General features: G+C 43.7%; 1 long non-coding RNA gene across 1 annotated transcript in view; it reads left to right on the plus strand.

The window, feature by feature from the left end:
• Positions 1-8,821, plus strand: part of LOC146188557 (uncharacterized) — a 49,417-nt gene extending 40,596 nt beyond the window's left edge. Inside the window, exons 3-4 of the long non-coding RNA XR_014707229.1 lie at positions 5,871-5,976; positions 8,708-8,821. This is a non-coding gene — a long non-coding RNA (uncharacterized LOC146188557). The remainder of the gene's footprint in view (positions 1-5,870; positions 5,977-8,707) is intronic.
• The last annotated feature ends 7,313 nt before the right edge of the window (positions 8,822-16,134 follow it).

Below are 16,134 nucleotides of genomic sequence, written 5' to 3' on the forward strand. Positions count from 1 at the left end.
GCGCATGCCTTTTGGAATTGCCTCAGCCCCGGAAGTGTTTCAAGCAGCAATGCATCGCGTGCTAGAAGGTTTGCCAAATGTCGCAGTAGTAATGGATGACATCCTCTTATGGGGAAAGACTAAAGAAGAACATGACTACCACTTGCAGCGTGGTTGACGACTGTGCAAGTTGGTAAAGGTTCATATTTTACCAGCCAAAGGACGAGACACAGGAAAGAAGAGGACATGACAAGGCTTTTAACTAGCTGTCGCGAACGTAACCTGAAACTGATCTTGAAGAAATGTTCATTTTTCCAGCCCGATGTACGCCACCTGGGACACGTGCTCACTGCAGAAGGCCTGCGAGTTGACCGACAACACGTACAAGATATTTTGGAAATGCCAGCATCAAAGAATAGTAAGGAACTGCAAGGGGCACGATAAACTTTGTTCAACGTTTCATCCCTAACATGTCTGTGGTGACCGCCTCTCTTCGATCCTTGCTACGCAAAGAAATCGCATGGGTATGGACAGAACAGCAGCAAGAAAGCTTCGAAAAGTTGCGCGAGGCTCTGATAACAGCCCCGATTCTCTGTTATTTTGACCCCAAGAAAGGAGTTACCTTATCAGTTGACGCAAGTCAGTTCGGGGTAGGCGCCGTTCTGATGCAGGATGCGCACCCCGTTGCGTTTTCATCACCGTCACTCACAGATGCGCAGCAAAGATATGCTCAGATAGAAAAGGAGGCCCTCGCGATAGTGCATGGCTGCACCAAATTCCATGGCTATATATTTGGACAGCATGCAGTAACAGTGGAGACAGATCATCGTCTATTGGAGGTCATTTTCAATAAACCACTGCACCAGTGCCCGCTACGCTTGCAACGCATGCGGCTGACGTTGCAACATTATCCCATCATCGTTACGTACAAACCCGGCAAAGAACTGTTCCTCGCAGATGCTTTATCTCTCTTTCCCAGTAAGGCATACATGGAAGAACACCAGGAATTTCAAGTCAATGTTCTTTATTGCGTTTCAGCCTCGGAGCACTGCCTGAAAGACCTGCTTGCAGCAACCAGTGACGACAGTAACCTGACAAAGCTGCGCGAGTACGCCGAAGCAGCGTGGCCTCTTCACTAGCACGAAGTCCCCGAGCAACTTCGGACCTAGTGGGGGTACCGAGATGAGATAGACGGGCAGGATGGCCTCGTATTTCGCAGCAACAAGGTAATTATACTAGAGTCAAAAAGATACGAAATGATCCGCCTCCTTCACGCGGCGCACGCTGGCGCGGATGAAATGAAGGCGAGGGCTAGGAACGTGATGTACTGGCCGAACATGGCGAGCGACATTGAGCATATTGTCACTGCATTGAGCATATCTGTAAAGGGTGCAAGGTGTGTATGAAGAATCAGCTGCGAAACGCCAAAATACCCCTTTTAAGTCACGATGTCCAAACCCTACCCTGGCAAATTGTTGATATTGACTTGTCCTTTTACGAAGGTCGTGAATTTGCTGTCATCGTTGACTTTTACTAATTTATTTTCGAGGTTCGCGAACTTAGAGCCGCCACAGCACAAGGCAACGACGCGAACCATGTCGGTACCCTCTACACGAGCGACGTTAAACCTTGTTTTTCCGTAAAAAGGAACATGTAGCAGATCTGAGTAAGGCTGAAGTCGCTCGCTCTAACAGCTAATCTGCGCATGACCCAGTAAGTCAGCACACTGTATATATACGCCTTCTTATCGGGAATAAAGTTGTTCATCACCCGACGCGGGGCCGTGCAGAGAAACTGTAGTAGAGCGGCAGTTTTGGCGAGTTGGTTATGCATTTTCTTATAAAACTGCGCAAAAATCAGCCGACCAGCGATCATCGGCGAACCATTTGATTTTGAAGGTGAACTGTTTTTTTTACTGGATCTGAGCGCCCACCAAACATACACGCCGGTAAGAATGTACACAGGACAGTGCACCTCTTTGTACTGCCTGAGCGGTGTACTATGGAGCAAACACGATCATCGCGGTAGATGACGAGAAACAACGAGGAGCTAGTATGCGATCTGCTGGCCGAAAAAAGAATCGCAGATCTACTCGCGCAGTGGAACACAAGGCGAGATCAGCGCTGTCAATTGACCCCCACGGCGACAGCCGCGCGGAACCGATGTGGTCTCTCTCTCTGCCGCGAGGGCGTCCTTCCGCTGGCAGCGCGCCGCGCACGTTCTCCCGCCCGCCAGTATGAGCGTACCTTTAGTTGTTGGTTGGTTTGTGGGGTTTAACGTCCCAAAGCGACTCAGGCTATGAGAGACGCCGTAGTGGAGGACTCCGGAAATTTCGACCACCTGGGGTTCTTTAACCTGCGCTGACATCGCACAGCACACGGGCACCTTGCTTTTCGCCTCCATCGAAAAGCGGCCGCCGAGGCCGGGATTCGATCCCGCGTCCTTGGGAACAGTAGTCAAGCGCCGTAACCACTGCGCCACCCCGGCGGGGTGTCAGCGCACGTTAAAGAACCGCAGGTGATCAAGCTTTCCGGCACCTATATGATAGCCCGAGTAGCATTGGGACGTTCAATTCCTTAAAGTAAACAAACTAGGCTTATTAATAACGATTTCTTTGTAAGGTGCGGTCGGTTCGGCCGCGTGCTCGCTATGCTGTGAAATGTCAAGCTGATATAAGAAATGCGCACTCATTATGCAGTAAATAACATGATATTTGCGTGAACGTTGATGTAAAAAAGTGTTTAATTTTGTTCGCCGCAAAACAATCTTGGGCAGGTATTTTCGTTTGGCTCATAAAAAATCGCTCTTCTTTGTAAAGTCACTTTTGCTCAGAAATGCCGTTGCTGATTTCAGGTGAATATGTTGTCCGCATAGAATTAAAAGCGGAAAAATAGGTTATTGCAATAGAAAACAAGGAAAAGAAAATTACTGCTATTGGGTTGTATAAACACAGATGTGTTCTATGAACACATCTCACAGAGGTCTTCGTGCCACTGAAGAGAAAAGTACGCACGTCTAAAATAAAACAAGACCTTTTTTTTTTTTCGTTCGCCTTCCACATGCCTAGTTCGCATTTCATCTGGCGGTGGCACTCATCATCTCTAAACCGGACTGTCTGCGTTAAATTACGGCGGCCACCGAGGGGATTAGCTCCGGCGAACTCGACTCCATTAGAAAACAGAAACAAGACGAGACCGCCGTTGTCGATGTCAATAAAATTTTATTTTACAATTATGATCAAAATGTACGAAAATCTATGCCCACAGCAAGGAATGCAAAATGAAAAAACAGCATTTCATACTGCAGTTGTCTGGGCAATTAATGCAAAATAAAAAAAAACATTCAATACTGCAGTTGTCTGGGCAATTAATGCAAAATGAAAAAAAAACATTCAATACTGCAGTTGTCTGGGCAATTAACATTACCAGCGCTCCGAATCGAGCTACAGGCGAGGACATAAAAGTGACCTATACACACTGCTGTACAAGCATAAGTGAAGAGTCGAAGACCCACCGATAAAAAACAAATTTTTCTCTGTGACAAGTTCATGAAACGCAATGAACGCTTATAGAAAATCACATTATAGGTGCAATCAACATATGAGAGAGATGAACACACGAGGAAACAATGTAGTTTTTCAAATTTGCACACTCACTCAGAAAGCGTCGTTTATTCAATAAATATTCTCCTTATGGGATCACGCGTTCAGAATACCACCGACCTGCGCGATATTACGACAATAAAAAATGGTAGCTCACTCACAGCAGCCCAAAGTGCGTGGACGGCCTTGGGCGTCATGCACATGTGCAGAATCTACGCTGGACGTCCAAGGGAGCTTCAATACCCGTGGGTGGCAGCTCACATAAATGAAGAAAATATCCACAACATTGGGCCTTCGTAGATGCAAGAAGAACTAAAGGAAAAGGCGGAGTAAACTGAACGAACAAAGTGACAAAATAGAGGGGATTACAGAAACAGCGCAAAACCATGACACCAGAGAAACGTGGGGCAAACTTAGCACGCCTGGATTTTTGAGGAAGTTTAGGCAGTCTAAATTGCGTTCGCTTAACATATGCATTCTGGCACACACTTCTGCGCACTTTGGAAAAAAACTGAGTAAACAAAATAATTGTGTTAATATTGCATGGCTTTGGAGGTGATAGGAAGATGGGGATCGAGCAAGGGTCATAGAAAGAAAGGGAATGACGCAAGTTAGCGGGAAAAGAGAAGACAGAATATGTACATTCTGCACTCTATATCAATAACCTCAAATTAGATTCCGGGCCTCTTACAGCGAACGAGGCTGAGCCGTCAAAAATTAGATCTTTTCCACATTTACTAACCCCGAACGATGCATGCGCAGACCTCCAAAGGCACGAAATTCCGAAACAACTGGGCGGAGGTTCTCTGGCTATATCCCCAATATCACTTCTTCATGGATGCACTCGAGTTCGACGGACTCGATTTCGAGGGATCCGATTCCTAGAGACTCGATATATCTTGAAATATTTTCTTGGGGACTGATTTCCAGGGACAGCACTTCCACGCACTCCGGACGTTCCGGCTTCATTGCAGAGATTTGGACGTTTTGAGAGCCGCATTTGAGAGCCGCCGGAGGCCCGGCGTCAGGGGCTTGACCAGTCTCCGTATTGGCTGTTTCCGTCGAAATGCAGTTCTTCGTAGGCCCCGGGCGCTTCGTGTTGGAGAGGGAAACATCGTTGCAAATTGGGCATGGGAACGGTTTCTCTCCTACGTGCACGCCCTTGTGCCTGCAGAAAAGGAGGAGGAAGAGACTGTACATCAGCCACGCCAAGCAGACTCAGTCAACGGGAAAGTTTGTTGCTGCTCTTCATAAACGCGGAGCAGCTGCGCGGCTATCCACTGGCCTTTGGATGATCAGCGACGCAAAAAGATATGGCGGCTTTGCATAAAGCGGTCGAGACATAAATGTTTAAAGCGTATTTTTGCTTTTCAACTGCACCTAAGGCATGAGTAGACAAGCATCACTGAGTGAAATTCACCGGTACTAAGTAAATGATTTAATATTGAACTTATTTTGCTACACAGTTTCGGTTTCAGGTAGCTGAATAATCGTTCCGACCACCGTGGTTCAGAGGTCAGATTCACCGTGGTGATCAGAACTAAGTATGAGATCATGTAAGACCCACAAAACTGCAGTACAACTGCCTTTCCGTGCCATGCCGGGGTGGTGCAGTAGTAAGACGCCCGACTACTCTGCCGGAGTTCCCGGGTTCGAACCCTACCATGGCAGCTGCATTTGAATGGAGGCGAAACGAAGTCGCGTCCGTGTGCTGTGTGATGTCCGTGTGTGTGTGTGTGTGTGGGAAGAAGGAAAAGAAAATGCACGGACATGCAACTGACTCTGTAGCTGAGCCACTTCCGCTGCCTCGTGCGGACAGAGAGAGAAAGTAGAGAAGAAACAAAAAGAAGAGGGAGAGAAAGACGTGCGCCGCAACAGCCGTCGTCCACCACCTAAGCGGTGGCGGGTGCAATGATGGCCCACAACAGATAAAAATTCGCTGGCTGGCTAGCCCCCGCCGCAAGCGGCGTTAACCTACCGTCCCAGCCCCGTAGAAACAGGAACAGCCACCCTTCATTCCTCATGTCGGCGCACGATAAAGATCCCCAGGTGGTCGAAATTACTCCGTAGCCCATCACTACTGCTCCCCCTTCTCTAAATGTAAAAAGGTGACAGGTATTGGCACAAATACATATAACAACAGGAGTTGTAGCTTCTGGGGTTAAGCTCATTATCAAAAAATATTTTAGTTACTGTTTCAGCATGTGCGGTGCGATTTTTTGTATTATGTTATAAATTTACTAGTTATGACTTACCATCATGTTAATGTTAACTTATACCTCTACTGCAGCATACCATCCAGTAAAAGGAATGAGGTGAAGTGTTGTTACTCCTGCTGCTAAAGATCAGCCTGGTTTCTTCAGAGCTGGACGAATATCTATGGCAAGATTTGTGTGGTATGTATTTTCAGATGCAGCTGTGGCAATATGGTCAGTTTATCATTTCTAGACGCCCATCAAAGACCATATTTTCTACTCTGAGGAACAATAGCCCTAGCATTACATTAATTTTGGAACCATTCAGTATTTTTGAGCAACTTAGCAAGGAGGGAATTGTTGCTGTATGTAATGGAGCTGAATATTGTGACTTCTTTTTATTGAGTGAGCTATCATGTATTTTTTTACCTTCAAAACCTAATATTTAAATTGTTTGCACTTGGCTCTCAGCAGGAAAGGTGTCTTCTCTGATGGGTATAATTTCCAGTAACTCTCATGGTCTTATTTTGCTAGGTATGTCCACAACAGAATAAAACTAAAAATAAAGTGCTGCAGATGATATATAGTGAATCATATTTTAGCACTTTCAGATTTATTGTTTCTTTTGTTTTGTGCATATTGTTTTGTTCATTTTGTACCCAGTGCAATCTCTTTGTGTTCCATAACTGCAATTTACCTATACATATTATATGCCCCCGCATTATGTAATGTCTACAGGCCTTCAAGGGAGAAATAAATTAAATAAAATTTGGTGTAAAATCAGAACTGGCTACTGCAGCATGGTGGACATGTCTTTGGTAGAGTATAATGGTTGAATGGCTAATGAACCAAAATTAACTAAACTTTTTCATTTCAATTTTAGTGGATATTGTTGTACAACGGAAATGAAGGTCTCCAATATTTGAGATGAGCTCAGTTCTTATATTTTCTCATTGAGCAATGTAGTTCAGAATATTAGACAAGGAAAGGCATATTTGAAAACTCTCATGCTAGCTTCTCATGCTGCAAGAAACACGCTAGCTTCTTCTGCATTATCAAAACACAAAATGCGTCCGCAATCTTTGGATTAGAAATGTCACTGACACCGTTTTTAACTATGTAATGTGGAGAAACCAACTTGCAAAGCTTTAAAGGCATGTTTTTAATGCTCGATATGTTAGACCACATAACTGATTAGGAGGATTTTAGAACTGGGCTCACTTGTGATGTTATTAGCCTTCAGTTTCGCAATTTTCATATTGCCTTTTATAAAAAAAGAAGGTACGTTAAATATAGGTAATTAATTCTAAATAAAGACTGTGTCAGGCACCCAAAGTCCACCTTGCTGCACAACCCACCGGCAGAGACTGCACGGGAGTCTTCCGAGTTTAAATCCGTAAAGATGAAAAACATCATCTTGGAGAATTTGTTGGAGACACTGTTTTAAGAAGCATTCTTGTATACTATCAGTCAGTATTTACAATTTCATTAGTTAGGCATCTGAAGAGACAGGTGGTGCACTGGACAGTTCTGGAAAATTGAACTTTATGCGTAATTTTATTCATGCTGCAGGTGCTGTAAGCATTACATGAAGCAGTAATACATAATATTTCAAGCTTTGTGGTTTGTTCAAGGAATTATAGAGGTGCTGAAGTCGATTGTTAAATTCCTCTTGAGCAAGATATTGTAGGTTTGAAGCAAAAGAGCAGTCTTGAAAAGAGTCTTTTACACAGGCATATGCAGATGTGTGGTGTGGAGCTGGCAATGAACATATATAAAAGTTGCGTTTTATTGCCATGCTTTACATACATAATTTTGCGTATGTGACATCACTTCAGTAATCCACATGTGCAGAAGGTTTAAGCTGCTTTTGATGCACCTTGCTATCATTGCCCTTTTAGCCTGAGACGTTCCATCATCTTTCAGAAGTGGTATCCTGCATATGCTAAGGCATAGCCTCTGTGTTATATTCATGGCTTTCTCCAGGAATGTAAACTGAGCTAAGGGCATGGATAATAGGATTATCTTAGAAATTACACTGCAGGAACAACCTTCATTCTTTATATTCATGGGAAATGAATATAGCGACAACAAATGCAAGAAAAACAGACATCTCCCCCCCCAACCCCCCTCCCCCCCCCCCCCTCCCAGAAAAAGTGGTGTGCAGTTGTCACTTGTGATGGATGATTAGGTGACGGCAAGGCAGTGTAGTGTCAGGAACAAGTTACGCTATATGATATAAGATAATATCATGAAGAAAAAGATACAATGTTTTCTGGGAGGAGGGTCAGACCATAGTGACTTTATAAATAAAACCACTGGGATGGTCAGGTGTGAAACCAAACTATAATGTTTGGGTGATAGAATGGAAACCAGTAAACAACAAAGGCAACAGTGAAATTGATAAAACAAAGTTTAACGTAAAAGCTAATGAAAAAAGGGAGAACTACACTGATGACAGAATAGAGGAAGGGGTTTGTTAAATCCAATCTTTTTCCTTTATTAGCCAGGCTAGCTTCCATTTTATTAATATGTATTCGTTCATATTTCTTGAAACGACCTTCTGTATAGTCCAATGATGACTGTGGCTTGGTCCTGCTCCTAACAAGAATACATCTCATTATATATTGAGTCTTACTGAGCATATTGTGATTCTTTTCCTGGGATTGCAATGTTCTGGTTATCTATATATCTGTTAGTGACATAGTTATAGATCAGATTTGGAGAATTTTCGTTAATCGATATATTGTGTGAGTTCACTTGTCATTATATAAACACTTGGAAGCCTGTAATAGTGTACTATTTCCATTTGTCTTTCTTGTTACCTGCCTTTTGTGCAGTGTTATTTTTATAGATGAATTACCTACACCATAGGTATGTTCTGTGAGACTTCTTTGTGAGTAACCAATTACAAGTGCTTTTTTTTGTGCAGGGCAAATACGTGGTTCATCCCTGCCTTGACTGTGCAGAGAAGATCATACAGTCCGTTTCTGCAACTTGGGTGTACTATGAGGTGAAATAAATACCACATCACACTCCAGACGACATAAAAATATTGCAACATTTCAACATTACCTTTCCTTTCAGAAAATCTTGAAACATTTTGGTCAGCTTTATTCCTGCTTCCAGTGAGCAAGTTTACGATGCAAATTGTTAATAGTACTGTTGCGTGGATAGCACTAGATGATGTATTGATACCTTGTGTAGTATGTAATTACTTTAAACTGCTTGGAGGGCAACATTACCTTTTTTCTTATGGTATACGCTTGCACCCCAAAGGTGCGAAACTTTGCTCTCATTGTCGCAGTATACATTTATACTCTAATATGGTAACCTTGCACCTGTGCGTACAGAATAAGTTAACATTCTCAATGTGCAAACTTGCTCCTGTCATGGAAGAGTATATTTAAGACATCCACAGACTGAAACATAGACCTTTATGAAAGCTGTAACGTTATACCTAGGCATATTACAATTACACTGTGAATGTGCAAGTTTAGGCTACCAGAAGCGTAATGTTACACTGCATGCAATAGTATAAATACTTATCCTCCGAGAAACAACGTAACCTTACCCACAAAAAGGTGTCAGCTCAGCGACCAGCGGTTTACCCCTAAAAAGACTAAGATCACACCTTTTTTAGAGCACGTTTTCAGCTTCCTGCATACCACCCAGACAAAAAAAAAAAAGCACTTTTTCAGACGTTCTTTTTTATTTTTATTTATAGACACTTTAAGCTTTTACAGGCTCATACAGGAATAGGTCACAAAGAAAACAATCGAGAATAAAAGAACAGTAAATTTTGTGCGTATAGAAGAAAATCCTTAACAGGGAGAGGATATTTGCTTTTACGAAGTTAATGTATTCTAATGAACCATTCACTGTGTTTTCCTCCTGCTGGTGACAATTTCAGCGAACCTTGGCAGCCATGCAGTGACTCGAGCCTTCCTTGCGAAATTAATTTTAAAGCTTTACATTTCTACGGCCTCAATTCAGGTGGTTACTGCAGGCAGAGCTGAGTTTTAATGTCCCAATTAAGCATATATATTCATTCTTTTTGGCTGTTCCCAAAATGTTATGAAGATTGTTTATAAATTACACAAAAAGTAGTATCGTATCATGACAAACTCTAAATTCGACGCCTGCGCAAAACCAATATTTCATCAGCTAAACGTTTATATAAATGTACCTGCCGTACGCAACTCAATTATTACACTGCCTACATTGAGCTGCCGCAACGGCATATAAAAAACAAATGGCACACATCATCTATGCTCTTACCTGCAGACAGTGCGGCACATTTCAGGCGGTACATGACGGCTGAGGCGGCAGTACCACCTTATTTGCCGTCGTTATAGAATGCGCGCGTCTATTGGCAATTTCAATGAAATCTAAGCCGCACAGCGGTGATGCCGCCAACTTGTCCAAGATGGATAGGCAGCGTGCTAAACCTTGTGACGGCGTCTTTGAAAGTGCTTTTATGACGCATTCATGTGTTGTTGCCACAGCTGAAATGAAACTAAGCGATAAAGCTGGCCGAGTTAACCCACCGATGGAAGCAAAAGCTTACATACGCCCCAACAGTAAATTTGCCATAATAAGGTGCAAATCCAAAAACTAGATTGCCGAACGATAGAAAGCAAGAACGGCCTCGCATATCGTTGAATAATATACGATGCCGTTTTAACGTTCAGTTTTTGATCGCAAGTAACTAGTTACCGCAAAGATTTAGAGTTGATGTAGTGCAATCTTACTTGATAATAAGCTATCTAAAGATATATGATGGTGGTGTAAAGTTCAGTTGTTAATTAGAAAAAGTAACTAACGACCATTAATAAGGACCTACAGTATGCCAAGTGCCGCTATACTCAACACAAGCTACATAACGAACATTTGTGTTGCAATAGCTTCACTCGGAGGTTTCAGGTTAAAGGGGCGATGACATAGTCGTTCGATGCATTGCCGTTTTATACTTCTATGAATAATATACAGGTCTGTGATTCTACTTGCAAAATTTTAGTGCCTAACGCGTGGGGCATATTACAAAAAAGAAAACGTGATAGAATTCGGAATTCGGAAGCTCCTCCCACCGAGAGCGACCGCCATTTTGAAATCCTTGTGTGAAATCCTCGTCAAAGGACACGTTTTTCTTCTTTTTTATTGTGACGATTGACGCAGTGGTCCTGTCTCATGCAGAAGTGCTTGATGATGTTACCGCACGAAAGCGATATAGAGTAAGGCATGTTTCCTTCAGCGTAAGACCCGCTCACAGTCAGTGGGTTGCACGGTTAGGTTCCTTAGCTTATCGATGCACTGATCTGTTGCATACACCGGCGACGACGCCAGCACAACCAACGGTCGCTTATCACCGTATTGTGAGTTTTCGGCCCCGGGATGCCGACGGAACTGATATGCGCACTGTCGTCCGATCTGTTTTGGTCGGATCGGAGGCCGAACGAGAAATTGACACCCGATACTTGAGTGAACGGCCTGAACAGCTGCGCTTGTCTGTAGCTTAACCGAGTTAATGAAAGAAAAACAAGAAGCTACACTTTAAATGTTCCCCTTTGTCATCAGCAATCACCTTGGCCAGAAATCGGCGCCGAACTGCCGGCTCATTCAGCGGCGAGGCCTTGCTCGAATACGCGCTTTCGGCGATTACAGAGCGTGTATTCACAAGATTTAGCGGTCGCCGCATGTGATTATCGAGCGTATTTCTGGCAGTAGCGACCCCAAAGCGACGACTGCTTACATCACAAAACGAGTACACATTGAGCGGTAAGCGTCGATACATATATATCTAGCGAGCGCAGCCGGCAGCTGCCGGCTCCGCATGTTTGCATGCCCGGCGCTGGCAGGGGACGTAGCATCCGAGGCGTTTTTTTCAGCGCAGTTGTAGTTTGTAAACAAATAAAGGTGCGACTGATGTGAAAAGAAGTGGATAGTTTTAGTATTTCTAGCTCAGTTTGCATTTTATGATGTGCGAATGAGCAGCATACAGCAAGTCATTGCAAAAGCTATGTAACAAACACGCTGGGGGCACAGTCGTAATCCGTGAATTGGCGCATTTCTGCGGGAGTTTAGGGTTCACGCACTAAATACTAAATGGTGTATGCTTACGCTGAAGCACTCACCAGTCATCTGGAGAAGCGCCTGAAAAATGGAAGGTGAGGCTCGTGAGTCCGTCGCAATTGCGCGTGCTGCTGCGGGGGAGGCGAGACGGAGACGGCGGCGACTGGGAGGCTTTTGTTTGGTGCGGGCATGCAGTGAAGAGCAATCGAATCGCGTTGGGTTTTGCGATGACTGAAGCGGCGGCGGCGGCACATTCTTTCGTGCGCTGGCCGTGGTCAGACTGAACATAGTTTTGCAAAAATGCTTTACTAGCCGAAACTAATTAAGTCTGAATAATTACCACGCGTATATAACAGCAAGTTCCGAGGTAGCGATTTGTTCAAAAGTTTTGGCTGCTCCTCTAATGTCGCAAGGTATGCTCTCGCATCAAGGTAGGTTTGTTTGAGATTTACGCTTAGTTTTTGGACCCAAAGAGCGACGGCAAGACGGCAATAGCTGAACAGTCAGGAACATAACGCTCTCCCCACCCCCCTTTCACGGCAAATGTACACGGCCGAAGGAAACATTGGACAAGTGCCTTTTTGTGTGCGGGAGTGTTTGTTGCGAAAAAGCAACCTAACTCTCATAACGTATGAATAATAAGCTTCTGATTGCATGCCTAAATTATACAGCATGAGCCCGCTGATTTCGACCTCCTCGGCAACCTCTAGACGAAGCCCAAAAAAAGTCCGAGGATCTCTAAGGTCGCATATCATAGTGAAAGCTTCTCAAAGAAGAGGATATCTGAATAAAATATCTATGCTGAAAAAAACCCTCAATGATCACCATACACGACGTGCATGAGAGTGCAGCCGGCACCGCGAATAGCAGACGACATGGAGACCTCAGCGTTGACGTTGTGACGTCAGCAGCCAATGGTTGCCAGACCAGAAAGTTGGTTTCGATATTAATAATAAAAATTATTTTGAAAACTATCCACTGCAGGGAATGTGGTCACATTACGAGGATTTATAATTTACGTATGAGGAGTGAAATGCAATAATGCGTTAGTGTTCAGTTGTTAGCTGTCATGACGCCTTTAACGCTGATCTTACAGTCATACTGACCCAGCCTTCCGGTGCCCAAGCTTTGCATTTATATGAGTAAAAATCAGCTCTGAAACGTCCTCACGAATGTACGTACAAAGACGTTTCTAGCTCGCCCGAAGAGATAACCGAAACTAAATGGTACTCATGTTCGGCTTCCTGATTGAAACCATTACGAACAATTACAGCATTCAGCGTCATAGAATTATTTTTGTAATGATCCCCCCCCCCCCCCCCTGTAGCAATGCAGTGTTAAACTCGATAAGTGGCCGCACTTTTTTTTTTCGGACTTCCCCAGCACAAAAGAACGCTCGGAGCTAGAGACCTAGACATCGCTAAAATGCTCTGGAGGCGGGCGGCGATCATGAGCTATTTGGCTCGTACGATAGACGTTTGCAGAAAAAGGCCGGTGGTCCCCAACTCATTGGTTCTTTACTACGGCGAAAGCCTTTAATGGCTAATGCTGTTGTTGTTGTGGCTGTAGGAAGAAGGGAAAGAAAATGCACGGGCCTGCTACTGGCTCTGTAGCTGAGCCACCTCCGCTGCCTGGTGCGGAGAGAAGATAGAAAGTAGAGAAGAATGAAAAATAAGAGGGAGAGAAAGACGCACACCGCAGCAGCCGTCGTCCACCACTTAAGTGGTGGCGCGTGCCATGACGGCCTACAACAGGTAAAAAATCGGTGGAAGGGTAGCCCCCGCCGCATACGGCGTTGACCTACTAGTCCCAACCCCGTATGGCCAGGAACAGCCACCCTCCCTACTGTGTGGACAATATGTGCCCCGCTTTTACGGCGTTCTGATTTATCGAGCTCTGATTTATGTTGGGAAAGGTTGAGGGTCGCCGGAGAAGGGGTAGGCAGCGAACGCGATGATTAGATGGCATCCTCGAGGCACTGCAGATGATGTTATGTGATGTTAGAAAGATAGTGAGACCGGAAAGCGTGGCGTGACATGGTCCATAGGGTCACGAAGAGTCGGACACGACTGAACGACTGAACTGAACTGATTTATCGAGGCGGGATGACGTCATAGAGACCTTTACCAATCACAGAGCACCATCACAGTACGCGTGAATGCGTGCCTTATATGGCCATGTGCCAATTAAAATCAATGACTAATAATAAAATAACTAATTGATAACTTATTAAGTAATTAATTATTTACTAGTTTATGTCTATTTTAACAAAAACTTGGTTGTCAAGCCGAATTGATAATTCTGAACTGTTTGATTGTGAGCGGCACTACACTGTTTATTGACAAGACCGCCCCGGGCGCTCGCGTGGCGGAATTTTGATAGCGGTTGCGGATGATTTATTTTCTTGTGACGTCTTCATACCATCGGAGCTTGGATTTCTTTGTACGTGTATCAAGATAAACCATAAAGAGACCTTTTTTTGTGTGTTACCGGCCGCCGCAATTATCAAGTAGTTTTTGTGATGACCTTTATGACTGCTTTAACCAAACCATTGTGAGGTTTCTAAAAGCGTCAATTTTTCTTTTAGGCGACTTTAATTTCCCTGCCATATCATGGATAGAAGCCGGCCCTACAGTTATTTCCCCTTCATCAGAATCACTAGCCTTCATCGACCTATCCTTAACGTTCAACTTTGCGCAGCTTGTAAAAGAGCCAACTCGCGTTACAGCATCAAGTGTCAACATTTTAGACCTCGTTTTAACAACCTGCCCTGATTCTGTTTCATCTCTCACACTTCTACCAGGACTAAGTGATCATTCAGTTATCACTTTTACTATACCGTTTCGCTCACCTCGCCCAGTGAAATATCATAAAATAATTCGGGATTACAAAAAAGGAAATTACTCTGCAACTAACAATTAACTAAACAATTTGCTGACGTGTTTTTTCCCGGATTTTGTGAACGTTCACTGCACGATAACTGATCTATTTTTAAAGATAAACTAAAAGTCCTTGGTGAAATTTACATCCCTCTTCGCAGAAGCACCTGCACTAAACGTTCACCCTGGTTCAACATTTCATTGTAACGACTCCTAAACAAGAAAAAACGCATCTGTCGTCCCTGCATTGTATCGAACTCTAGTGATAGATGAAATGCGTATCGTGTTATATCATCGCAGTATAAGAATGCTTTATCTAATGCGAAACGCTACTTCTTTCATAATAGCTTGCCTAGATTACTGATTACTAACCCACGTAAGTTCTGGACTGTTCTTGACGTGAATGCGAACAAAAAAGCTATTGTACTTAAAAATACCCGAGGTGATCTTGTCCCATCGAACCAATGTTGCACGTTATTTAATCATACGTCTTCTTCATGTTTCATGAGAGCTACGCCGGTTAACCTTCCTAACGTATCTTCCTGACGCTTGCCATTGATGAATGCTCTCAGCATTGAGTAGGAGGGCATTTCTAAACTTATTGATAATGCTAAAGTGCCATCATCTGAAGGCGTTGACGGTATCAGCAACAAGTTATTGAGAAACACCGCCACTTATTCTTCAGGTATGTTGTCAGAACTTTTTACTCAATCATTTCTGGCATGCTCCCTGACGACTGGAAGGTGGGCAAGGTGGTTCCGGTACACAAGTCCGGTGATGTTCACTGCCCTTTAAATTACAGACCAATATCGATAACATCGATATGCCATGCAATTTACTTGAACGTGTTATCTATTCTGCCCTTGTAAAACATCTTGAGTCCAATTCTTTGTTTACAGCCAATCAACATGGTTTTCGACATAATCATTCCTGTGAAATACAATTATAGCTTTTACAAAACACCTTTTTCCAGCTTTTGATCCCTCATCGGTCGTTAATTGCATTTTCATAGATTTCACTAAGGCCTTTGACACTGTGTCTCATCCTCTTCTACTGTTAAAACTTAGTAAACTTAACATAGATAATGACGTGTTACACTGGATTGAATGTTTTTTGGAGGGCCGCCACAATACGTGACAGCTAATGACCATAACTCCAATCTTTCATCGGTAACATCGGGCGTTCCTCAAGGATCAGTACTAGGACCTGTCCTCTTTCTAATCTATATTAATGACCGTCCTGATCTTGTAGCATCATCTGTCCGGCTGTTCGCTGATGACTGCGTGATATATAGGGAAATTTCTAACCTATCTGATAGTGTTGCTTTGCAGCGTGATATTAACAACATTTCTGCATGGTGTGAAACTTGGCTAATGAAACTTAACGCATCAAAATGTAAAGCGATGGA

The sequence above is a fragment of the Amblyomma maculatum genome, chromosome 5 (assembly GCF_055883805.1).
Source record: "Amblyomma maculatum isolate TAMU_Amacu chromosome 5, ASM5588380v1, whole genome shotgun sequence".
NCBI lineage: Eukaryota > Metazoa > Arthropoda > Arachnida > Ixodida > Ixodidae > Amblyomma > Amblyomma maculatum.